The 25795-nt window shown below is 33.1% G+C and overlaps 1 protein-coding gene across 3 annotated transcripts in view; it reads right to left on the bottom strand.

Moving 5' to 3' along the window:
- LOC125076836 (leucine-rich repeat-containing G-protein coupled receptor 5-like) overlaps window positions 1–25795 on the bottom strand; it is a 249125-nt gene that overhangs the window by 166530 nt on the left and 56800 nt on the right. For 2 of the 3 annotated variants that reach the window (XM_047688540.1, XM_047688538.1), the window contains exon 2: window positions 7234–7279. The exons of the other annotated variant lie outside the window; for it this stretch is intronic. The gene's annotated coding sequence lies outside the window, so the exon portion shown is untranslated. The remainder of the gene's footprint in view (window positions 1–7233; window positions 7280–25795) is intronic. 3 annotated transcript variants of the gene reach the window in all.

The following is a 25795-nucleotide window of genomic DNA, read 5'->3' as shown; positions in this document are numbered from 1 at the left end:
TAACGTCGTGACTATAATTACATTAGCTAATCCTTCATACAGACACAGAACAATAAGAGATATTTCTGTGTGGCGTTAGGATAATTATTGAGTAGGTGTATCCTACTTAGATAGATGCATCCAATCAGTAAAATTAGTTATAATTCACGCTGCCAGCGGGCATAAACCGAGTTGTTATGACCCTTTTGCTCTTCGTGATTTAAGATTCACTTAAAAATATGAGACACAATTTAAACGTGTGAATTTATTTGGTGTAAATGTGTATGTGATGCCCAAAGCACCAGACCGTAAGTATCCCAGTATTGTGCCAAGACAGCTTCTTCTATTTAGCGGAATTTATTATAATTTTCTAAAAAGTTTACGAGTACGTGATCAGCATGATATTATACAAATTTATAACCAAGTTATTTATTAAGCACGCAAGTTTTAAAATATTCCGCAAAAAAAGGGTCCCTAATTTTGACTATTATTTTGGCTCTTGGTCTTTAGATTAAAACTCACTTTTTCAAATTTATTATGGAGTCCACATTCAAAAGTTACTTCAATTACAATAATACTTAGTCCAGTCTTTAATTCATAATTTAACGGTAACCCTAACTATTCCATAGCCGCTTTCCCTGTATCAGCGTTGGTATTTGAGCATCCCATTCATGGTGTAAACAAAGAGGCAGGCTGGCTGACTTTTAGCCGGGTTAATTAGAATGTCAACGGCACTTATTAATCAAAACGACATAGGCGTTCGGCGCGAGCTTTTGTCTTGACAATATTTGTAAAGCCCTTTCAACAACGCTTTGCGTTTCTGACGCGTCATTTGAAGACCTTTAGAAATCGTTACATACTACATCGTAAGTGTGGTCATCTGTATTTCTTTGTGTTTCTAGTGATATAGGTGTAGGTATTATCGATTCAACGAATGTTGTAAATACCTAAAACTAGAACCGTACTGTTAATAGATATTTTTTTAATTAAAACATAACATCACAGCTAGTTTGTATGCGACAACATTTTAGTTGAGGTTTTATTTATAATTTATTAAAAGAGTAATTACTGAGCTTTAGTTCGTAGAATCTCAGTAATTCCGAACCAGTGATAACTTTGAAGTTAATTTAAATTTATAAAATAACGATTCAAAAGTGTTATTCATATCACACTTGAATAAATTGTATTTTGATTTTTGATAATTGTTTTTTGGTATACTATATAGCATCAATGCTTTGAATAAAAGTCAAAACAAAATGACTAAAACAATGACTAAGCTTGTGTATACTATTTGAAATATTATTGAGTTACCTAAACCCAAATATAAGTCTTAGCAGAAATAAGTCTTCTGCAATAACCCCTTAATCCATCTCTGTTATCGGCAATACATTTCCCTCTGCACGTAATTACGTTAAGGATAGCACCCACATCACTTATGCAAGGATAGTTGTGACGTTGCGGCGACGTCATCAATCACGCTTGGTGGGGGAGATATATAAGCGTCGCGACAGCCAAGGGCGGGGCATTCTTCATTAGATGCTCGCGGAAAGAGGATGTCAACGCTACGTATTAATCATACTGACTTGTCTTTAATAATGTCCTCGCTCCTCATCTTCTCTAATGACTTAATGTATTTGCAAAATTTTATAATCTTTACTTAGTTATCATTTACTAATGACGTCAGACACAACATACGTTATAATATAATGTAAACTAAGTTGTTTTTTTATATATTTATGTGACAAATTGATACAAATATTATCATAAGAATAGTACAGCTAGTTTATAGTAATATTATGTATATTAGTTTTTAATTTATGAAGATAATTTATTTACAACATTAATCTGACTACTGTCTGTTCTTATGTAATTTGTACTCGGTGTAACGTTTGATTTATAACAGCATTACTGCGGGTAAACAGTTTTGAACCGGTTACGTTAATTAGACAAACATGGCATGATCCGATGAAATCCATCGGATAATAATATAATACAAATAGTAATTAAAAGTGTCACGACTGCGTTTTGTATAACACGTTTCGCTGCTATTTGGAGACATTTTAAGAGTTTAGAACGATCCCGCGGTTAGATAGTTCGAGAACTTTCGGGGTGATACGCGCCGAAAGAAGTTTCTCGAACGTGATTCGACTTAGTTCTTACTTGTGAAACAAACGAAGAGTTGAAAGATAAATTTGCGACGAAAGTATCTTAAGAAAGATATCGCACGATTAAGATTACGTAACTAACGGACCTTCAGAGTTTGTTTTACACTTCTGATATCAGATGCTGTTGGATGTTGGAAGTTTAAGAGACCTGAACTTTTACGACTGACTGAAACGTAGATACGTTTATATAGATAACTCAAAATTTTAAACATTCAGTATATCATATTATTAAAAAGGTTTCTTTATTAACTTAGTATATTTATTATTTATCTACAAGTATTTTTTTAATTGGCAATTCAAATAGCTATATTTACTTAAACTAATAACGGTATTAGAGTTTGATTGTAGGTAGAAATTATTAAATAATGGACAAATGCCAAAATTTTTTCACTTGCTGTTTTGTTTTAAATCCATTCCTTACACTTTTTCACTCATTTCAATAAAATAGCTGTATTTAATTACTTCAGTCCATCAATAAGAACTAGTTATAGGAGTTTAACTACTAAGATTTAGGCTATAACAATATTTTCGTAAAATATATATATATATATAAATATGATATATGAGTAAATAGAAGGTACAAGTACACATATCAGTTTTCTCATGGGTATAAACATAATGTTTATTATATATTTTTAATAAATTTATGCAATAAACGTACCAATATAATTAAATTCTACTTAAAATTCTTTGAATTTGAATTTCGAAGCACGGTAGGTCTATTTTTTTAATAATGATAATTATAAAAAAATCTTTCGTATAAAATGTATGATGCCCTAGCAAGCTCGCGTGAGTAGCGGTCGATTTGATAGATATGAAGCACGCAAGGCGCATGCGCGCCTGACTTTCATTATTTCACAATTCATGACTATCTAACCGGGTGATACTTTATCCGCATTCAAATTTAACAAAAAAATTATTACTAAACGACTTTTGTTTATTTATAATCTGTGCAAACTTACTAATAAAATAAAAATATTTAATAAATTTTAGCTTTGTAATTCATGTGTTTAATTTTACTATAGTATCGGACGAAATTTATTTCAATTAAAAACAGGGTTTACAATAAAATTAGTCTTCTATCAATATTTTGACATGTGTCAAAATGACAACTGACATTTCGTTGATGACTTTTTAATTGACAAAAAATTGTAATTCGGAACAAGCTTATGGGATAATAAACTGTAAACCTGAATTCGTAATAAATATTTATCAAGATTTTTTGTTTATCAAACGTTTTATAATACTGGTATACATACCTCGTTTTAGTTGGTCCAATTTATTTCATATTTGTGTTCATATATAAGTGGGTAGATGATTCATCAAAATGGCGGTTGCACCCGCTCTGCTAAATGAAGACAATCTGATTATAGCTCCGTTTAAAACGAGTGTGCTATCTCACTTAATACATTAATAATAATCTTATTATTTTAATCAAACTTGATGAGATTTCTAATTAAAAAGAGCTATTAGTTATTTTTAATTATTTTTTTTCGTACTAAGGCAATAGTCATAAATATATTGTTTTATCTCATATATAAGTGAGACGTTTACAATAATTAAAAAAAAAAAACATGTTAAAAATTCCAATCATACCAGCATTTGAGCAAGGGTCTCACACTCAAGGTAATCTGTTAATTAAACCATGTGTCTAAGTGGGAACAGCTTCGGTCTAAAGGGATCGTGGCTAGGCGTTTAATAGTCTTACTTTGCTATGTTCGGTATCGACACAATTGGACATGTCGTATTTTACCGGTAGGACTTTGTGCAAGCCCGTCTGCGTTACCATTTACTAACCAATTATACTACAGCATGTATACCTTGCACCGCTGTTATAGTTTGAAGGGTGAGTAAGCCAGTGTAATTGCCACACGGGACGTAATATCTTAGTTCTCGAGGTATAAGTGTTTGTACAGTGTAATTGTAATAGTATCAAAACGACTCAAAAGAATAATCGTATTTTTCTATGGAATTTAAATTGCTTTGATCATGCGAAGAGTTGAATTTCAAGGTCGAATTTAAGAGCAATTTTTTCGTAATTTCTATGAAAATATAATACTTATTTCGTAGGATAAATATTCAAAGTTAAATGTTGCTGACGTAAGAGTTACGCGCTCTCTATCTCATTTATAAGGATCACCAATTCAGTAGTCCCTACAAGCATGTTTGAGATAGCCACAACTTTTGGAATATGATAATGTAATCAGAAAAAAAATATATTACACTTAAATAAAACCTCATTTGAGATAAAAGAATAGTATAAGACAATCGCAGTGCGGCAATAATTCAAACAGTGACATAATAACTGGTACAATTAAATGTGACAACATCGGAAACTTGTTACGGACATGTTAAGAAAATAAAATAATCGCTCGGGTTATTACGAATATCGGTCGCTTAAAATATGTATTTGTAAATTGTTAATCAATTAATTGGTATTAATGATTATTGTTTCTTGCAATTCTCCGCGACTTCTCATGAAGTCATATTTATTTTCGAACCTCTTAACTTATATACATACATATGCCTTTGGACCGAAATGTCTCTGAGTTAAATTTAATTAAGATATTTGGTTTAGTCATGGTTAGGTATCAAGCGGATAGACGGAATTACTTTTGCGTTTATAACATCTATATTAATATTGTAAATACGAAAGTCTCTCTTTCTGACTGTTTGTTGCTTTCTAACGACCAAATCACTAATCTGAAGTTGATTTGACTCAGAAAGTACATAGGCTTTTTTATACCTAACCACTAATGACTAACTCCCAAAACGCGAGCTGAGCTGCGGGCGACAGCTATATTAACATATATCTATGTGAGTCTTAAAAATAATGAGATTGATATTTTTATTTAAAGTAAGTAGGTGGTCGTACTACTGGAGCAAGCAATGGCAAATACATCTTATAAGAAGATATAGTAACTATAACATAATATAGAAGCATTGATGTTATCATTAAGTTTGCGTCGTACCAAGAATTCAAATCAAATTTTATCGATACAATTTAATAAAAAAAAAAATCAAAATCGTTTCGATGAAATTTAGTACATTCAGATCATAAAAAAACATTCATTATGATTTAAAAGCAAGGCCCGTTTTTAGTTCCTTTAAATTTCTATGGTCGTGATCATTAAAATTATGAGCCAGTGTCCAGTGGTGAGACCACGTGGATCGCAATCGATTCAAATTCAGCACCACTGCCTTTCATGTGCTTAGCCTGTGTTAAACGGAAGGCCAATATCGTGAGGAAACCTGAATGGGTATGGTATTCATCAAGTCGAATGTGAGAAGCGTTCTGGAATAGGTCCCAAACCTTCATTTTAGGAGGAGAAGCTGCTACATTTACTTCACAGTATAATGAAAACATCATTTTTAATAATGCTCTTACAACAAACCAACATTTCACTATAAATATATAAACCAGTCCATTAATGTAGAAATTATTGTTTTACAAAAAAATGTCTTCCCAATCGAAAAAAAAAATAGCAACGTAATAAATGTTTTTGTTGGAACAATAAAGATGAAACGAATGACGAACAAAGCGGTCGGCTTATATCGTTACATCTCCGCGAATTGGTTCCGGACAAATTTAACTCAATAATTTCTGGTCGAGATATCACAAACAATGCTTCCTACACAGCTCCCCCAACGGAAACGTTTTGGTGAACAAATTCTATCAGGAAATAGGAACGCACAAAATGTATGTATACATGGAATACTGTACAGCGTTACGGAAAAGTTAGACAATAACTGAAAGTTTGTGATAAGCTTTGATCACTGTGTAATTCTTTTGATGTCGGGTAAAGGGGATCTTTACTGAAGATATTGTAATAAAACATCAAACACTTATATACGTTTACGTGTGTTCAATATAATGGGTCTTGCTTACACATGAAGGCATACAAGAACCCGCAAACATTAAATTTGAAAATATTTTTATTTTCATTTATATTCAGCTAATACGTGTCTAGTTTACTATCAAAATTGGCCACCTGGTAAACGGTAACCTCATTACTACCTAGGCAAGCAGTAATAACTTAGTTGCTTTTTATAATTTATATTAAGACCAGAAAATTTAGTTAGGAGTCAATGCGGCGCCAAACAAATACATCTAGTCGGATTTAATTTCAAAATTGGCGTATGGTTATATACCCACCGGTTTAAAATAAGGTGAACATGTGTCCTTTTCATTTTAAATAAGAAAAACATTAGGACGAAATGTCCCAAAAAATAAACCAAATTACTCGTCTCATATATAATATAATCAAAGGTAACAATAATGTTATGATTTATAAAGGCGAATGATGAGTATGTACTGAGTTTCTTGCCGGTTCTCGATAAAATTAACATTCCGAACCGGTGGTAGCTTTACATTCAACTCTAAAATGACAATTGAAAAGTGCATGAAAAAGCCTACTTGAATTAAGTATTGGTTTGATTGTAACAAAATATCTTTTTATATTTCTATGTATATATAGATTTCAAAGAGATACTATCTGTGTCCACGTCACCTAACTTATTTACTGGTTCATCTCATCGATATTCCGCATTCAATCTTGTAGATAGAAAAAAAAACCGCTCAACCGTCACCGAACCGGGCCAAGCGGGTGCGATACCGATCGTCGAATGCCAATACTCTAATACCGGTAATGGACGCCGACACGGGACTCTCGGCTCGATTTTCCGAATCGTTTGCGCCGTACCGCGCCAGATAACGAGAAATGTCGCGACTATCGTTTTATGTGCATCGAAGATTGCCGCACGGGGCGTTCAAGGCACCTTGTAAGCCCACCATTCGACTAACATACGCTCCGATTTGTCTAAAGATTGGCTCAGAAAGTAGAATTGCGATAATGCTGTCGTACGAAACGGTTACGTCCCGGGGTCCCGATATTTTACACATTTCGCCGAAACCGATTCCGTAGTAATAAACGCGAATGTGAAGTTAGTGGATCGTATCTGAATATTGCCAATGACGTTGCAAATAAATTATCCTCTGAACGAAAATCCAATTAAGTTTTTAGATGACAATATTAATAAATATTCTTATTCAACATTATAAATATGAGAAAATGTTGCGAAAACATACCAAGAGTGCCGTCTATTCTGAAAGATGAATGTCATTCCCGCAATATCTGAAACAATAACAATTTATTTATTACATATTTTTATTGAATTTAGTCTTTGTAATATACATATTTCAAACGCTACATTGTCATAAGTTCTATTGTAATATGCAGAAAGATTTTCATTACAATTGGGTAAATTTTTTTATTTGTTTTTGCAAGCCTTTATTTGTATGTAACTAACAAATCCCGTATCAAGTATGTGAACAAATCCATGAGTATCTAAGTATTGACAGGTCGATTTGAAACTTTGCACATAATTTGGATGACAATAATGATGATGTAATCCTGGTCGATCTCGGTTACGTTGGTCCAATCTAAGGATTGAACCCAAGATTTCGGGCAGCTTTATAAGTTACCCACAACTGAAACTGTATATAAATTGGTACTATCTATTTTATCTCATTATGGAGCCGAGAGATGAATTCGCCAATTTGATTCATTTTCTCATGTTGACGAGTCCAATCCAATACACGGAAAAAAACCTTTCGTAAAGTATAAGCTTTATTAATGTTGTTAGTCATATAAACGCATTTTGAATATACAATTAGAGTTTTATTCTTTAAAATCTTCGTTGGTTCATTGATAAAATTATTTTTCAATTTAACGACTGTTGAATTCATGTTTCTATTTTATAAACAGTAACCATCCTTACAGAAACGTGCGATGACATAAATACGAGTAATAAAACCATGAAGTTCGTTCTCGAATTATTTCATCAGCGATATATTTATACATGTGATTAATGTTAAAATATTTAATATGGTTTAGTGTGATGCAGATCTAGTATAAATTTACTTTAACGTAATCATTAATAAAGAAGTCCTTGAACTTTACGTCATACAACCTAATATGTTTAAATGAGCATCTTAGAATATAATTTCTCTTAAAATATCCAAGTTGAACGACCTTCCCCATTTTCCTGCACAATACCCGCGACTGAGGACGTGGGAATGTTGAGAGCGACGATGCGAATTATCTAGATTACATTGCCTTCCACATCACAAAGGATGCATAATGAGTTTCGCAATGCGTCGCAACTATTTAAAAGGTGACAAAACGGATATATTCATTTTGTAAAGGTGTACGCATAATGCGACGAGACATTAAGGCGGACTTGTGAATCCATTGATGGGCACACAGGTTGGTACAACCCTTTTACAAGTACCAAGCAACGATACTCTGAGCTCATGTTTTAATATGTTGTGGTATAAAAGATTGCAAAGCTATGAGGATGTTCGTTTCGCGTATAGTCATTTATGACCTTAAATAAAAAAAAAATAAAAATAAAATTATTATTGTCTAAATACCATACATTTAAAATTAATGGTATTTCTTTCATCATTTCTATGTCTTTAAAAAAGCAGTTTGCCTAATGAATATAATGCATTATTTGATTACTGGTTACTATATTTGCAGGTGAAAGGTTATCGTGATTCGTCAAAACAAGTCGCGTCACTGTAATTCGATCCCTTGAATATATTACTAGTTTAAAAATGTGCACACAGCCTTATATAAGCGGAGTGATTAGAAGATGATATCATTTTTATGTGTCAGCTCATTCAATGGTCTTTGAAATACATATTAGGTACGCAATAAAAGTCGACTGGATCACAGTTTAATGTCATCACGAACTATGATAATACAAACGTAGAACGGAATACTGAGACGTGATGTTGGCTATGTTGGACCCAAGATTAGCGATAACTGAGATTATTATGAGCCTTTAGAAAGTTTTGCGTATTAAAATTTACTTTGTGCGCATTTTCCGTTTAGAATATTGTCTTAAAAAGGGATGAGATTTTACTTCCACCAGTATTCTACGAATTACGACACTAAACTTTTTATAAAAATAAATTATATATATTTTTAAGGTTAGATGATTCACATTAGCTTGTTAGTGTTTTTTAATACGCGGTCGAAATTATTAGCCCACAATTGATATACGACACGCAATGGTTATTTATAAGACCCTGATTCCTCGAAACGACCTTTGAATTCACAAGTCATTCGCAGTTAATTATCTGTGAAATTGGTGTTGCCATCTGCATGTTGATTGCACGCAATCACCGCAAACAAATGAGGCAACACTGAGTCACCTGTTGGGGGAGATTAGGAGAATCCCTGGAGGAACGTTTACAAGGATACGGGCAGTTGATGGGGGGAATCAAATCAAATCAATTCGAGCACCGAATTAAGAATTCTGACGAGGGTCATGTTAAATAACAGAATCACCGAAGTCGGATACATTCAACGATGTAGCACATAATTTTGTATAATCTTAGAAGCGTGTGCAATTCGCCCACTGCTGGCCTAAGGAGTCCGATGTTTTTAAACAGAAAGTTTAGAGCATATTCCATCACGCTTCAATACGGGTTGTGGATACACATGTGACTTTTATGTGACAGAATCCGGTTACTTCGCGATGTTTTCCTTCATGGTCGGACATGAGTTTAATTATAAACACAAATTAAGCACATTACTCAAGAGTGTTTGTTTGGATCGAAATAACAATCTTCGGTTCCGATTCACTTGTTTTAAGCACTGTGTCATCTCGGCCCATAATATTAATTTCAATAATATATTAAAATATAAGTCAAGCAATGTTTGTTTAATGTAACACTATTATAATACAAACCATTTCTTGATAGAAGTAAACCAAATTACCTAACCATCAGAAACTAAACTTCGCGATGCCGGATAAATCCCGGTCAATCCCAGCTATGCCGGGATCGGGACCGGACACGGACTAATGTCGCGGCCGCCCGGACAAATAGTCCGTTGGATTAGCGATGCCTTGATTAACTAAGCCAAGTGGTGGTGTTTACTCTTGTTTTGTTATGCACTCCTGGTACTTTTTCAAAGCTGGATTAAATTAGTATGCTTTCGCAGTACACGTTGTATTGAAGTTTACATATAGTATTTATATATATATATGATGAGCATTATAAACATAAGTTAATTTATACATTTTATATAAATTTACATGTCAATTAAAATGTAATTATTTTTTTGTTTAACATTACTAGGTACTTTTTTTCTCGGTAGTATCCAAACAAGTTTTCAAATACAAAATCTATTTCAACAAACATATATAACCTATATGAATGTAATCATACCAAAGCAAAATCCATCATAATTTAAAAAAAAAAGATTTTTTGTATCAAGTATTTTTTATAATTTTCATAACTTTTTTGAGTGTCCAATGTTCGATGTTAATTAATTTATAACAAAAAAAAAAAAAAAACGCAACACAACACAACATATCAATTAAAACATGATACGTTTATTCACTTAAACAAATACGATCCCACCCTTTTAAACGTCTATATAAGCATAATTGGTATTAGTTACTCTTCATAAGGCGACCGACGGATGTATGTAATCTGGTATACGGGTCGTTTAATGGGCGAATTAAACGAATGGATCGCTGGGGCAAAGCGATAGTGGGCCTTGTGGGTCGTAGGATCTAACTAATAAGGTTTTAATATAAATAGAATGATATGCTTTCCAAGTAAATATCAAGCCCTAAGTTATTAAGATAGAATGTTTGCGTCGCCTACTGATCGCAATTTAGGGGATCAGTTTCATATCGAATAAATATTCCACGTAATTCCACTTGCATTGATTTTTTTTGTTGAGATTTAGATTTATGACTTCAATGTGGATATTTTTATATCAGGATGAATCATAAGTTGCTGCAGGATGTAAGCTGTCAGCACTACTTTAATTAAAATACATGATGCGGTTTTCGAGTGATGTGTGAAATAATAGACAAACCAGTATGATTTTGAATTACATGCTCGATGTAAAACAAGGTTCAGTCACATGGTAGTTAGTGTTTTGTTTTTTCCACAAAAAAAATCTGAAGTCGACTTCACACAATATAATACACTTTGTATGACATAGGAAAAAGAGCGGATGTCACTATACATTCCTACGTTACCTGGGAATCGAATCCAGGAAATGCGTCGAGCAAAGCGAATACCGTTAACGATTGCATCACTATGCGTAACGGCACCGCAGTACATTCACATAAAGACTCAATTATATCACAACCGGAACATAGAATTGCTTTAATTCCATGATTGTAGACCGTCTAATAGAAAGGGCCATTTCGCTGAGCCGCTTTCCTAGAGAAGAACAAGGCAATAGAGCTCAAGTTAAATTGGCCACTTCGTGTTGTGTTTGAGAAACAGTCATATCAAAGTCATCGCTCATATACTTTGCGGCGTCACGACCCGCCCGGGGCTTAATCCAATTTAAAATATATCCAGCCAATTTAAAAAGTGCCGCTAATTTGTGAAAAGGGAAGAGGTTGAGCCACTACTAAAAATCGCCGGATTGCGTCTTGAGAGAGCGTGAGGGCGCATTGACCGTCCTATTTAAATATTCACCTCTTTGAAATTATTTTTAGAAGCACCTTCGTTGCGACATGCCGCTACTTTAATCATAAGCTTGCATAAAGTGCCGTTGGAAAACGCAATTAGCGATCCTAAATGTACGAAGCCGCTCCTTCGTCTTTAACTATTAAGTATTAAGATACCTTCTATCTCATATTTTCTATCCAAGTACTTTTTCAAACATCTTTTAATATAAACTAATACACTAATTAATGACTAGAGCTGAGATGGTCTAGTAGTTTAACAAATCAATCTCTATCGAAGATTGTGGGTTCTCACCCGGGCTGGCACCATAATTCTTCTTGTGCATTAAGCACAGCTGTGAAGCAAAACATCGTATGGAAACTCGAATGTGTCGCATCCCGCATTGGATTAACCTGGTGGTATTCTCTAAAAGGAGTTTTGGGCAGTAGTGGCTGCATACTACATATACATACAGGCTGTTTATACTTTAAAAAAAAAATATGGATTTTGTTTTTTTTTTTATCAAGGAATATATATAATATTGTAGAGACCAAGTTTAAGAGTTAATTTCAAATTTGGAATGAATGCATCCGAGCTACAATCATTGCCTGTGGAACGTGTATTTGAGTTGCCTTCACGGTTGGTTCCGTAGAATTCGTCCGTGATGAATGACGCGGAAAAATGTTTCGTCTCGTTTTGTTTCCGAACAGGTGGTATCTCCCCGCATTAAACAGATTGATGTCGGGGAAGCTGGAGGCGAGGGCCACCACTTACCTTAATTAAAACCTTTAAAAGATTTACACTCTGCGTTCGTTTTTACCGCAATTTTCGCTTTGAAGGGGTTATCGAGGCTTAACGCTTATTCTGATTTTGAGAATCGCATTTCTATATCAAGAACTCGGTATCTTCCCTAAATTTAAAAACGAGCAAATAAGAATTTTCAAACATCGTATGTTATAATAAATACGCATATATTTTAATCAATCATAGTCAATTAGCGCCAGGTAATCGCTCTACCTGTACCCAACGGGAGTACCCCTTAACGCTCAAGACATGTTTCTTATTTAACTTTTAAGCATTTTGGTCGTATAGGACAATGTTATGAGGATATATTTATGCAAGATGTAGCCTCAATTTTACTACGATTTTTTCCATAAAACTTATATTACATTACTTTACATTAACCGCCTGTAAACTTCCCACTGTTGGGCCTTGAAGGCCTTTCCCTTTGAGGAGAAGCTTTGAGAAGAAAAATTAGTGAAGCTAACGTTAGCGATTAATTTTCATCACTTAGTAGATATTTTCTTTCTTGAAAAGATGTTCTTAGAGAACTTGCAAATTCGAATACTGTATCGTATTTAAAATTTACAATTTCAACGTGGAAAGTTTAAGTTTATTCATAATAATTTTGCCTGAGTCTGTAAAGCGCCCGAACTGTTGGCTTTGCTATAAAAATTACAGTATATGAACCGTAAGTTATGGGAATCTGGAATTAGTCGAACTTACAACACTGACTTTTTCTAGCAATACAAGTTTAATAGTACTAAGATATTAATATTAGAAACAGACAAATAAGACAAGATGAGGAGCGTAATATATTCAAATTAAATATTATTTATGAATAAATGAAAAATTTATGTCTTATTAATTATTTACGATTCTTCATGAACACACCAAAATTAAGTTTTAATATTAGTTAGAATAACAGTGCTAAAAATATTAAAGCTGACAAATTTTAGATCGTCACTGGTTCAAAGAAAATTTTAATCAAGATTTTTATGAATATCTAATGGCAATACCGTTTACGTAAAATTAAAAAGATTTTAAAATGTTTTCAACAATCCTGCAACGTCATGCACGTTCACAACATTTTTTTTTTAAACAAAGATTAAAATAAATAACAGACTCTCTTTTTCCGTTCTTATGCTGGAATAATTCACATACTATAAAGTATTAGTAGGTAGGTTTGGAATAAAATGTGTGTTAAAAAAAAAAAAAAATTAAAATCTAAATATAAATAGCCGCAATATACGGGCTAAATGTTGAAATTACTGATCCTTTATAACAGCGTCACATATTCTTTTTACATTAGCGCTGTAACCAATATTAACCATTTCTTACATCGCCAATGCGCCGTTAACCTTAGGAATTAAAATGCCATGTCCCTTGTGCCATTTTACACTGGCTCAACCATCTTTTAAATCGGAACACCATAATACTAAAGTATTACTGTTTGGGAATATAATATTTGACCATTTGGGGGTACCTACTCAAAGTAGCAGCAAGTATAATGTAGACCTTACACGCTATATATATATATCACAGATGAGTTATTTCTGATAATCAAATCATGGAAAAAAACACGAGTCATTTGATAATGAAAGGTAATAATAATAATAATAAATATTGGACAACATCACATACATTACTCTGATCCCAATGTAAGTAGCTAAAGCACTTGTGTTATGGAAATCAGAAGTAACGACGGTACCACAAACACCCAGACCCAAGACAACGTAGAAAACTAATGAACTTTTTCTACATCGACTCGGCCGGGAATCGAACCCAGGACCTCGGAGTGGCGTACCCATGAAAACCGGTGTACACACTACTCGACCATGGAGGTCGTCTATTATAAAGGTAATTTAAGTGATTAGAAGCGTAGAACACAATGCTAATACGGATCCAACCTTGAACCGTGTGTTTGTGGTTACGGATACCTTACCCTTGTTACGATGCCACAGATTATTTATTTTTAATGAACAATGAAGGTCAATAATGTTAAGTAAACCTTCATAGACTAGAATGTTTGTACATCTTATTGACTGGGAGATGTTTCAAAGTTAGGATCTTTATCGAAGATTCATTTTTCCGTCTAGCTTAGACAATCAATCAAATAAGTTTTTGTATTTCTCATTATGTAGTTCAAATATTCTAACTTTCTCTAGTTTGTCTTAATCATAACCAGATTCTTATCAAGATGTAAAATTGTCCCGTTACGAGATTTATCTCAACGTAATATATTTGAAATCATTATCATCATTCTGTATGTTCGTTATGCTCTAGTTTCTTATGTACAAAAATTGTCATTAGAAAAATGTAATAGAGTCCAGTGGTTAGGATACGTCATTCTTAATCTCAATCAATTAATAAATTGTGTGCTTACACCCGGGCAAGGACTGTTGAATTTTCACTTTTATTTTTTGTTCGCTTATCTTCTGCTCGGCTGTAGAAGAAATGGTGTATTTGCCAGATGAAATTGAATGCAATAGAGTAGCGTGGTGGAATAAGCTCCAACCCCCTTTAAATAGATAAGCTGCCTCAGCTCAACAGTGGGATAGCTATTGGCTTGAAAAACGATGCCGAAGGAGTTGTAATAACGGTTTAAATATTTCATAGTTTGACATTTAGACGGCTGTCACAGAGTTTTCTTCGTGATTATTAATTAATCAGGTTTCACTTTGTGAGTAAGGAATGCTAGCTAGCTAAGTTCGTTAAATTCTAAGCGGCTTCGTTTAGAAATGTTCGATTCTAATATCCAGACTATTACTTATAACCATAATTACCATACACACATCAGCGAAAGCGCTTGCGTTTTTGGACGCTTTTTCTTAGTTTTTAACTTGTTGTATATTTTTTACAATCAATAATCAATCGTAAAGCTTCTACATTGAATAAAGATTTTGACTTTATTGCATGACACGGAAATCGTTAAACGAGTTTAGATAAAACATTACATATAACTTACTACTTGTCGTCCGCAGCTTTGCTCGTTTTTGGAGTCGTTCGTTAGGTGTTAAAAGTCATAAAAAGAATTGTATCAAATTCAATTTAGAGTTTTGGCCGAGAAAGGGTAACATGTACACAAAGTAACATTACGGAGATAAAATGACTGAAAATAAATAATCATAAACCATTCTCATTTTCGAAATGCACATAAAAGAACACGTGGGCATTACATATAATATAATAAGTTTCTATTTTACTCAAAACACAGTCGATACAAAGATTTCTCCCAATTCTTCTCATATAGTTATCATAATAGCTGTTAATAAACAACACTTTCTTATTATTACATAATTTGTACGTGTTTACATGCGGACACGCATTGTAGCCGACATGATTTATGAAACCACTACAATGCAATGAACATTAATGTCCGATTTAATAGGAACTTCAAAATGTATTTTGTAACGCCTTTTATAGCACTGTTAACGTTGGTACGATGTGCATTAACGAGTCTGATTAATAGTGCGCCTACGCAGTAATTTTAGTCTACAAAAAATATTGTAATCGCTTATTCCCTATCGGGTATTAATGTGTAGTTGTAGCATTTGAATTGTATGTTGTACGTTATTATTCAATATAAGGAATTGTGTTTAGATTATGTATTGAATTAATGCTATTGCTATATTAAGGTCCAAGTGATAGTGATTCATATCACGAAGGCCTATCAGACATTTAGTTGGTTCAAGTCGGAGCAATTTGGAAAAATCTTTTGTTTTGTTTGGGCGGACAAATGGAATACCCTTTTGTTGTTATATTTTGAAGTGTAAATACTTCAAGGGTGAAATGTATAAATTATTTACGTCGAGTTCGAAATTTAAATATAAATATCGGTATACTTATTTGTTAAGACAAGATTTTTATTTAAAACAAATCGGATATAAAATAAGAAAAAAATACAAAGACATCGAGGTCGTAATTCTACAGATAAAAAATATTGAAAAGAAACATGGAATACGGATAATTTCAATATTTCCAAGCATACATTTGAGCCGTTCACAAATATTTTTTTCTTTCGCAACAAAATAATTCTAACCCTTATCAAACATCGAATATTTAGAGATATACCTGATTGTAAGCTAATACGAAAAATGTTTACGAAATCCTTTTTTGCTAAAAGTCGTACCTACAGGTTGCCGTGTCCAATTCTACTCATAACGGCAATGATGATTCCGATTTTGTTCCAATCAAACTTCGACTATTCCTTATAAAAATTAACCTTAGCTGAATATTAACTGAAGGCTAATTTATATTTATATCTTTAACGATACGATCCCGAATAAAAACTGTATCGTGTAATTTGTACAATAGGTACTTTTGTAGGCTGATCGTCAACGATAACGTTTCGATACGATTACGATAAACCAATTTGACATTGGTAGTAGAATTGAATAGATTCAACGTGATATTATATTATTATGTAAATTTAGTAATTAATATATACATGCGCTACTAATTACTTAAATGACAGAAAAAAGTCTAAAGTCCTATATATATATACCTGGACAAACGTCATTTATATTCTTAAGAGACAAGCCTCTCTTCTAATTCCACTAAGCAGCTTCAATGCAGTTTGAAAAATACCGTAGCAGAAATTCATTTGACAGAAATTTTCTTTACGATGTCTTACTTCACTGAGCGCGAGATACTCGATACATCAGGTCATAAAACTTCAGAAGATTCATAAAAAAATGTGAACTCGATAAAAAAAAGAACGACTATAGGTATCTTATTAAAATAGTTATCATATAAAACATATAACAATTTCTTACCAAATCGACAAACCAGTTAAATCATGCAAATCTACTCATAACATCTGACTATGCTAGTAACCATTCTTCACTGCGCCGTCGTTAGGTAAAAAAAAACTGACGAAATTGTTCAAGTTAATGTTTACGTTTAGTCGACGTTTATTATTTATAATAGTTGGTGAGCGGTTAACGTTTCTGTCCACAACTTTATACATTAGAGCTACGTTGTCAAGTGTAAAACTATTAAAAGTCAATTTTACATTACCGCCTCCACGGTTCGATGAACTTTTAGAATAAAAAAAATGTCCGACATTTGCCGCGCATGTGTTCCAACTCCACAAGTTTTGTAACGACAACTCATGTCAAGATAACTTTAACTACTTTTGATCTTAACTTCCTTGCTGGTAACTTGTAACTATTTTCTCAATTTCAAGGAAATATGGCGTCAGATTTTGCCATGATAAGTAAGTTTAGGTGTTAACTATACATAATCCATGCTTTTATATGTTAAAAGTTTTTATTTACTTTTCTTTTAGAAATAAGATAGCTGATAAGATAATGCTACTGTGTTTATGTGGTTACTGACCTATTCTATAATCGCTGGAATTAGAGGAGGGTAAGTTTTCCAATTGTCAGGGCCTGTCACCTATGGGGATTAGTCTTATGTATATTTAATTACACTAGATTACTTTTCAAGTAAAAACAAAACAACTTAAACTGGAAATTGTAAGGCTTTGTTTAGGATTGCCGTTTACGCAGCACCCAGTCTTCACTTACACCAAAACATCGACAGTTTCAATTACTTTAAACCAGTCTGATGTTTTAAACAACTTAAGATCTCGCAATGGAGAGAAAATATACGGAACCATATAAGCATATTCTGACAATTCGAATCTTGTATCATACAAGTGACTTCGTTGCTAATGAGAAATTGAAGAATAGCCAGCAAAAAAAATGCGTTGGGTTAATTTGTAAATATGACGTACATACTGGAGTGATGTTTCGGCAGCAACATTATACTTTAAAGCCTTTATATTTAGCTCCGAATTAAGGTATAGTATTCGGACTGGATTTTTTCCGATATTAATTGAAAATTTGTAAAATTTATTTCTTCGAATTCGTCGATTTCCACTTCGTAACTTTTACTTAAGCAGTAAAATTCTATGTATATTTATATAGAAATGATTTCAGCAATTAAATCAACCTCCGTTTAGATTTTAATGGTAACATCAGAACCGTAAAGGACTAATCGAGTAAATAAATACAAAGGCTCCAAATCAATGTTTATTTACAGAAAATGACGCTAAATATAAGCTGGGATTTTCTTAAAAAGGGTGAAATCAAGCTTATCTTTAAATCGGATATTCTGTCAATTAGCGAGTGGATTAATTACTTTGGAAATTCGCTTAATCTCGCCGTCAGGGAAATTCGAATGAAAAATTAAAGGGCGCATTGTACCTAAATTATAATACGGCTAATTTTCTAATCATCTATATATATATATTATATTATTTACTTAATCTAACTCAAGATGACATTTGTAGTATTATATTTTGTTTTATTTTAATGAAGATATGTCATATGGACTGTGTCATTATCATACTGAACGTGACAAAAAGTTATTGTTTGATCGATTGGCTGGGAACTTAATTTGTAATAAACTAGTACAAGTATAATAATAATAATTATAAACAGTACACAGAGTAGTCTTCTAGCTAATTGACACAATATATCGAATATATTAATGATATTTGAATTTAATTATATTAATTACTGACGTGTTAACAAATTTTAATACTCCACATACTACCCGGAATTCGTATATTCTTGTTTTGTATTCGCTTTCGTTGCTACATTATTATAGGATAATAAATTTTGACAAAATGACCAAAATATATGTATTTTTAATGATATGTTGAAATTAAATTCTCAGTGCACGGAAAAGACTCCAATTTTATTTTTTTGTCACTTTTTATTCTTATACTTAAGTGTTAATTAATTAAATAGTTTAAAAACTATTTAGTATGATATCACTGATAATACATTAATACATACAATAAATTATTGAATCGCAATAATTGCCATATGCAATATATCCATTGCAAGATTTATTTGAGTACGCCTATTATTTATTTAAAAGTAAGATAAATCTCAAGTTACGTAAATTTAATAGCATATAGTTGATATATTTAATGTTATTCGTACTGACTTCACTGCTGGTTCGTCTCGGTAGAATCTGCATTCTAAGCCAGCTGTATCTAGATTTAATTTGATCTTGGAAAATGAAGATTCGGAAGTATTTTAACTGCTTGAATTTAGTATAGTTTAATGTTGATTTGATTTTGAATAACCTCAACACTTATATATTACTTGGTGGTAGGGATTTGTGCAAGCCCGTCTGGCTAGGTACCACCCACTCATCGGATATTCTACCGCCAAACAGCAGTACTCAGTACTCTTGTGTTCCGGTTTGAAGTGTGAGTAAGCCAGTGTAACTACAGGCACAAGGGACGTAACATCGTAGTTCCCAAGATTGGTGGCACATTGATGATGTAAGGAATGGTTAATATTTTTTACAACGCTATTGCCTATGGGCGGTGGTGAGCACTTACCATCAAGTGACGCATTGGCTCGTCCGCCTACCGATATCATAAAACAAAACACATTCGAAATCGTTGTAGTTATAATTGAGTATGACCGAGTTTAAAACGAAATAAATCGTAAACAATTCGATTGTGGCAATATTTTCGCAATCAGCTCGTTTTCAGTTTTAAATAATACTGCCATTGTTTAACAATTAGGTTGCTACAAACTTTTTGTGAGCTTATTAATTATCACTTTACGCTTTAAAAGCAATCAAGATTTAACGCAGCGTAAATCTAAGCGAAAATGGCTAAAATAATTATCTATTACGGTTTAATCTTCAATTAATCCTAACACAAAATTGTATTATAGCGTAAACTATCTGATAATCGTCCCTTGCTTATTAGGACTCTATACACATTGTAATAAAGTACATATTCACATGAAATTAACTTAGTACAGAGCTGTAAGTGGTCGGCAAGGGGCGGGGAGATTGTGTGACGTCATGTTATCTGCACCTAGAATTAAATGTTGCCAGCTAAAAGATCCTTAGGGGATTAGAATCGGGTCACAGAGTTATTAACCTAATATTACCCATACATAAAACAATATGAATGCGTCTGTCTGTAGAAGATCTTGAAAGGATTCCGTGGAATGAACACCTTTGTCAGACAGGAGGTAAAATGGGTCACCTGGTGGTAAGTGGTGACGTAATCCGTATTTTTTGGTCTGAACTTATTTTTTTATGTTGCCAATATGTTACCAACCTTAGGATGTTAGCGTGGCTAAATACAATGGAGCACTTATCCTCAAAACCGCAACATAGTATTACATAGTATTTGTGTTTGCAACAATATTACATTTATTTATACATAGGGAATAGTTCATTTTAAAATGTCGTGTTTATATGTGTGTATTAAAGAATGTCCCTCAGCTGTTGTATTAATATATGTGTTGCTTGTTGTTTGTTCGCATAGCTTCCAGAAAGATCAAAGTAATTTATTATAACTTTTATACAAAAATGATCATTGTTTACGTAAGAACGTCTAATCAATATTTTGTTAAAACGCGACGACGTTCTTTTCAATACAATAAACTAAAGGAAAATATGTAAATACGTGTATTAAATTATAAGTCATGATTTTCTATTAAAAGTGTATTTATCTTTTCAATGTGGATTCAAGTTGTCTCCCTAAATATAAAAGACATTTCAGTGCTGACATTTTCAAAAAGTACAAACTTTTGTTATATCAAGTCTATTCGTTCGTCACAATACTTCCTCTTGGCCTAAATTGTTTAAGTTTTGGCTTTTTAGGTCAGCGCTGGGCTAAATCAACACCGTTACAAATATTAAAATGTGCACTTGAAATGTTGCGTCGTCGTTGTGACGTCCGTTGCGTCATTGCTGTGATGGCATGAAAAGATTAAAGAGATTTAGAACGTGTTTATTTCGAATATTTCTAAATTATGCTGATATTGAATAACAATTATTTAAGGTGTGTGTAAGTTATTTCAGAGTTATCTTTGGTTGAGAGAATGGTTTGGCATTTATTCCATCAAAATGATCTCTTGACAAAACCCAGTGCTTATATTGAATCTTCGTATTGAACTCGTGATCAGAGTTGAAGAGAAAACGTCATGAGGAACCTGTGATAGATGCAATACCGCGTTTTTTTTTTTTTTTAATAAAATACCGCGTGCGCAGTGACCACCCCGCATTGGAGTAAAGCGGAATAAGCCATTAAAATTCTTCTCAAGGGGAATGTACACCTTTGTCCGACTGTGGGATATTTAAGGGCTGTTATCCTCGTATACTCCAACTTACAATGGACCGTTTTATCAAAATCGATACAATACTTGTAGCGAGATACAGGCACGATAAATAATATTCACAATGTTGATAATTATTATTTTTAATATTTCTCTAGAGCTTTTGTTACGAAATATTAAGACTTTGTAAAATTCCTTATTATTATTATCATGACAAAAAAATGACTAAGTGAAAATTCAATTAACACTGCTTATACAATAGCGCTGTTTAAATTGAATAACAAGAGATTTTATCTCGTTAAATGAATTCTGGTAAAGCCTCGCCCACATCTCGCGTAATGCATATGTGATTAAACCTTGACTTTCATACAATGTCATTAAACAAGATGTGACCAATTACGGAGTTGATTTCTTTTTTTATTTTTAGGATACTCGTTGTGATGGTATGTTTTGTTAATTAGTTAAATTATTTTGTTTATTATACAAATATATTACTTATTGCGATGGAATAAGAAACCTTTTATGTTGGAGATAGATAAATTAAGTTCTTAACATTTAATAGACATACTTATAAATAAAATTTTATGATGTTTTAAGGGCATTCGTTTGAGGAATTGAGGATTTTAGTTTAGTGGTGTTTTAGAATTGTATGGAATATTCTGGAATATTTTCAACAGTTATGTACCTGCATACATTATTATGAGTAACTTTATATCGTGTCTACATTATTTAAATACAATTATCATAATAGATGACGTCGACAGCGCAGGGCGTATTATAGTGCACAAGTTTGTGCTCAAACAAGTGCACCCTGTTATCCGATGGGACGTCATTTCCGATACGTTCTGGCGTAGGAGGTGTAAAAGCTGGTAACGTGTAATTTTTAGAATGCTACTGATTTTTGACCAAAAAAATAAAACATTTAAATAATAAATACACAAAAATAGCGGTCTGATGTATGAATTTTATTTAGTGCTGTGTCTTGTTCTTTCGAATGTCAAATCAATGTTGACAGAAAGAGACAAATTGTTTTATTAAAAAAGATTAATATAAGTAAGGCCTTAAAGTTATTTTTGTACATACGTACGCAATTCGTTTACGCATCGTTTATTGGGTTTAGTTGATACTTTTTATAGTTGTTTTTGGCGCTTGCGTTAATCTTTTTAGCGTATACGTCTATTCTGCCATTTCGATGTCACACAAGATGGCGCGAGAGTTTAAAGATAATTGTTTAAAAAAACTAAGCTTTAGAGATGAGCGAGTAATTGAAGTAACAGCATGTAAATGTTCATTTACTGTTCTTTTGTCCAGAAGACGAAGCAGAATAATTATTTTATAATGAAACATAAATTTGGCAGATGAAAAGTCAGTGATGCTCCCCCGGGTTTGAAGCCTTCGGTTAAGATTAGGGTTCTAACCACTGAGCCATCTCGACTCGCTAGCTCTAACAGCTAATTAATGAATATGTAATTACGTAATGTGCAATTTTGAGAACATCCTGAGCGTATCCTTACAATTAATGACGCATCCACACGTATACATTGCCGCCGGAGGTTCGTCAGTGTAGAACAAAGAGCTAGTTACTAATTAAGAAACTAAGATTAACTTTGTCGTTATAATGTTTAAGATTTAAACTACGAATTGAAGTTTAATTGGCTGCATGATTCAAGAAGTCTATTATTAATTGTTAATTTTCTGTCCGTACTTTGAAAATAATATATAAAATTACAATGATTCGATAACTTGAAAGATCTACGGTATTGTATGAGAGATTGACTTCCGCCCAATGGAGACAGCTGCTGTAGTGTAACTAAGAACGAATGAAGAAAAAATGAGGAATGAAGAACGAAGAACGAAAGAACGAAGTACTTTCTGTCTATTTGATGCTTTTTAACATCTGTTTTATTGATGTGTCTTAAATTCAGTAGGCATAGGAGTATGATTACTCCTATGCCTATGTTATCAAGTTTAGAAAACAAATAGATACATACATAAATAAACACTCTCAATAATTATTCTGCGAGTTGTTCCTTCTCCTTTATATTTCAAAATATGCTTATAAATTCTAGAACTATAAGCAATCGCTTTTCAGGTTGACACGAAAAGTGTCTCCAGGCCGGCCATTACGGCTGCATTATGTAACAAAGTTAATTTTGCACTTTTAATTAACAATATCTCAAGCGTCTCCGAGGTACCTTAATCCACTAAACGAATTTAAGGAAGACTCAGCTGAAATTGTAAAGCGTAGTTTAATATGACGGAGGAATAAATTTCATATTTTTCGAGTTGTTGTAAAATGGGTTAAGTATCTGGGATCAAAAGGCTCCGAGGGTGGAAGCCGGAAATATATAATTTCTCGCATCAAGTTTTTTTGAAGCTAAAATATGTGGATCCTTACTTGTAAACAAATTTTATGGATCACGGACCACTGTAACATTTTCTCTGTGACTCAATCTCGTTTGTTAAAATCTCGTAATTAATTTATGTTGTGTAATATGTCAATCGATGAGCGCAATTAATTTTTAGTAACAAATAACTTTTTCTCTTTCGTTGAATTTTGTGTTGGCGTGATCATGAATTTTACGAAGCCATTGTAATGTTGCGTCTTTAAGGACACAAGGAACGTAACAAATTAGATCACACGGCCGACAGCGCATCGACAATAAGGTGTGTCTAATGTGTTATGATTCTAATGTCAACGACCAGAACAAACCATTTACCATTAGGTGTTCCATTTATCATTGCGACTCAATAGGAAAAATTGACATTTTGTTCTGAATCAGGTAAATTAAAACGAGACAAAAATCTGATGTATTAACTTTTGACCTCTTGAGATAAAAATGAGAAGTGTGCGTGGGAGATACTTCAGTACGCAGTGGCGTGACGGTCGAAGATACAATTATTTTAATCTATCGTTCATTCGCCAAGCGACCGGAGTCGTAACGTACTAATAAGGAACTTCGTTACATTAAAATCTATAAAAACGTTAATCATAAAAACACAAGGAACTAGTTAACCAATAGTGTAATTCAAATAAAATACCCTCTTAAAGGATTTATTTACACGTATATCTTGTATATATTATGGTTCAGACACATCCCTTTCAGTCGCCATACGAGGCGGTTTTACGCTCTTAAAATATTCTATAGTGTCATAAAGCTTGAGTAACGAGCCCCGACGGATTCGCAAGCTACCTCGCCACCATGTATTGACTCTCATGTATTGAAATAGAATGGGCTTGTTTAGACCTATTAAAGATGGGGAGTTATATGGACTTTACGCGTGTGTGTTGTGTTATTATTATTATTAGAGATCGTTCAATTTTAAGGTAAGCGTCTCTTGAATCATGAAACTAAAATATTAAGTTGCAGTGGAAACAGTGCCACACAACATTTTAGACTATTTAATGGATTATGATGAAGTTTGAAGGACGAATTTCTTTTGTAATAAATAAGTGATCCAAAAGTGAATACGGAAACATACTGCTGTCTCTGAGTCCTCATTTATATATTTATATAACGGCAATCGGGCTTGACCGTAGTTAGATTAGGAGCAAGAACTAGGGCATCTTTAAGCTGCGCTTTTACAGTTTCTTTGAAAAACCAAATGATCCGGTAGTTCGGATCTGCATCTGAACGAGCTAGTACCTACATTATTTGTGGTTTAGCCTACCTCATTAGTCTAGTCTAGTCGTTTTTTAATTATACAAGCCTTGGTATCAAAGTAACTAAGTATATTTTTTATTCTGAACACAATTTCCACAATCAACGTTTATTGGTGTATATATTTTTTAAAAATGGAACCCTTGCCAAATACCAGACATTAAATTGAATCGTTCCGTCGCAAATGATTCGGTCATCGACATTGTGAATTCTTTTAAATAATCGATCGCTGTGTTTGTCCCCGTGTTTGCTCGTTTGCGTCCGTTGATTGCGCGTTGAAAATCGATTACACAAATCATCGTGCCGCCGTTTGATGAATGACTTTTTATTTATTTTGTGGAAAATGTAATAACAATAAAATCGGTATAAAGAATTTTCATTGAAGCTTAACGAATGAATTATGTACATGCAAAAAATAGTGATATGGATGAGACCTAAGATGTAGACATTATTCTTGAAGAAGTAATTCACATCATGTAGCTCAGTTATTGCAAGTGGTCAACTACTACCAAGTATTATTTGATGGTGGGGATTTTGTGCAAGCCCGCCTGGGTTGGTACCACCCATTCATCAGGTATTCTGCCGCCAAACAACAATATTTTTTAT

This window comes from Vanessa atalanta, chromosome 3 (genome assembly GCF_905147765.1).
Source record: "Vanessa atalanta chromosome 3, ilVanAtal1.2, whole genome shotgun sequence".
NCBI classification, from domain to species: domain Eukaryota; kingdom Metazoa; phylum Arthropoda; class Insecta; order Lepidoptera; family Nymphalidae; genus Vanessa; species Vanessa atalanta.
The sequence above is the reverse complement of the archived record's forward strand: the minus strand, read 5'-3'. Positions and strand labels throughout refer to the sequence as shown.